The following is a 2,765-nucleotide window of genomic DNA, read 5'->3' as shown; positions in this document are numbered from 1 at the left end:
TGTACCATATATGTGCTATAAGAATCATTATATGTTTCAGTAACAGTCTGTATTGTTTAATTTTTTTTATTCTGTGGGGAACCATTGCATGAATGAAAAAAGGAATAAAACAAGTCAGATAAATTCCACAAGAAAACCTTTCATTTCTGAATGAGTGAGATGTGTTCTGAGATGTACTCTGTCATGTTATTCTATTATGTGATCATTATAGCCTTCTAGGTTAGGAGTGTACCGGCTTCCCAAGCGCACTTCAGTAATAAGGTACTTTTTCCTTTAAAATGACATTTCGGGTTGATTTTAAGACACTCAGGAAACTGAGAATGTGTTAGCAGTGGCTACTAAGAGATACCATGAAAGCTTCCTTACACATCTTTGCTAATGTACCTCCATTTTGCTATGCTGCTTATTATTTTAATACAGTGCCTCACTGCAGTAGAGATTATTAATTGGGCAAAAGTACCTTGAGAAAGGTGAGAGTGTGGCGGGGGTGTTCTTTGAACAATTGTCCAGTGTGGCCCAGGATTGAGAGCAGCCAATTTACTTTGCACATTGAAGTTGCAAGTACATATGTGATGCTTCCCAGGGACACCTCAGGCTGTGAGGCACCTCACCACTACCTACCCTTAGCATGAAGCAGTCTTACTGCTGCCTTCTGTAGCCCAACTCCCTGAAACCAATAGTCTCTGGCCACACATAAGCAGTAACTTTCAGAGACCTGCAAACCTCAGTCTCTCTGTGCAGGCTGATGATAGACACACACCAACTCCAGGGTCCTCAGGGTGCTCCCTGCAGTATTCAGCACTCTTTCGCTGGACACTGTGGGTGTGTCTACACTACAAAAGCTACTGTGACACAGCTGCATTGTTGTAGTGTAGATACTTACTACAGTGACAGAGGGGGTTATAGATTCATAGATACTAAGGTCAGAAGGGACCATTATGATCATCTAGTCTGACCTCCTGCACAACGCAGGCCACAGAATTTCACCCACCCACTCCTGCGAAAAACCTCACCTATGTCTGAGCTATTGAAGTCCTCAAATCGTGGTTTAAAGACTTCAAGGAGCAGAGAATCCTCCAGCAAGTGACCCATGCCCCATGCTACAGAGGAAGGTGAAAAACCTGTAGGGCCTCTTCCAATCTGGCCTGGAGAAAAATTCCTAAACCCTGAGCATATGGGCAAGATTCACCAGCCAGATACTACAGAAAATTCTTTCCTGGGTAACTCAGATCCCACCCCATCTAACATCCCATCACAGGTCATTAGGCCTATGTACCATGAATATTTAATTACCAAAACCATGGTATCCCATCATACCATCTCCTCCATAAACTTATCGAGGATAAACTTAAAGCCAGATAGATCTTTTGCCCCCACTGCTTCCCTTGGAAGGCTATTCCAAAACTTCACTCCTTCTGTTGCTGTAGTCAATCCAATTCTCCAAGAAGAGGTAGCTAAATTGACTTAGTGGTCTCTACCCTAGTGCTTAGGTTGGTTTAGTTAACCTCACGGGAGCATGCTGTTTTTCACAGTCTTCAGTGATGTAGTTTAGCTGACCTAACTTTCAAGTGTAGACCAGCCCTGACAGAAATTATCAGGTAAGCTCTCCCCAAAAGGACTGTATGTACATAGCTTAACTGGCACAACTCAGGATCAGGTCTTTCATAAAATTACAGTATTGAGATATATTAATAGTGAAACAATCATAAGTTTATTATAAAAGAAGTAGCGAGAAAGGACAATAAGTGGAAACAAAGTAATGTTTCTTAGAGTCTAACTTTAATAGGCCAAAATCCTTTCTAAAGTACTTTGCACCTAAAGTAAACTCCCAGCATCATCAACCCACCTGGCTGGGATCCACTGTTCCTCAGTAATGGAAGACAAAGTGTCTGTCTTGTCCCCCAATTATAGCACAGTAAACCTTTCAAGTGCACGTCTAGACAAAGCTCCCCCTCCCCACACACACATCCTGCTGTTCCTCTCTGCCTGTTGACTTCCCACCCCCTTGTTGACTCATATATAAATAGGGGTCCAATTGTTTTTGTCTTACAATGATTAATCTACATTTGACAGATGCATACATTACTTTCTCCTGTCCAGAAGAAACCTGTTTGTCAGCTCTGCTTGGGACTCAGTTTCTAAAACACATTTTCAGTAGGTACATGCAGCTCCTTAAATAACAGACATACATAGATCTTGCAATGATGTTAATGACCAGCATGATCCTGGCTTTCATTTAAGACTTCACATGGCATTCTTTATAGATAAATACTATAACAGCAGTGTTTTAGGTGTAATGAGTTTGTTAGGCCTGTTAGGAGTTGCTGACACAGAGTAATGAACCAGCTTGCACCAATGGGCCTGTGTGTCACAGTGTGTTCATCAGTATTAAAAAACTGCTGTAGAAACTCACTTTAAAACCTTAAGGTGAGTACTTACAAGTCTCTGTAAAGTAGTCATACTTTCTAAAGGAGCTGCCATGTAGCTACTCTATACAGCAGTCACCGTGAAATGCTGCACAGTGTTTCAATGGAACTCATTAAGTAATTTTGGCAGCTAATATCCAGATGTAACATGTGAATGCCCTGTGTAAGTAACTCTCAAATGCAAAGGGCCAAATTTAACCATGATGTAATTTCACTGGAACCAATGGAGTTACAGCAGATATGGATTTGGCCCAGTGATTTAAGTTAGCTACTGAATACACATCTCACAGGCACAAATGCTATGCTCACCTATTCATTTTTTACTGTTCTCAGGTACTC

Source organism: Caretta caretta, chromosome 1 (assembly GCF_965140235.1).
Source record: "Caretta caretta isolate rCarCar2 chromosome 1, rCarCar1.hap1, whole genome shotgun sequence".
Classification (NCBI taxonomy): domain Eukaryota; kingdom Metazoa; phylum Chordata; order Testudines; family Cheloniidae; genus Caretta; species Caretta caretta.
Note: the sequence above shows the minus strand (reverse complement) of the source record.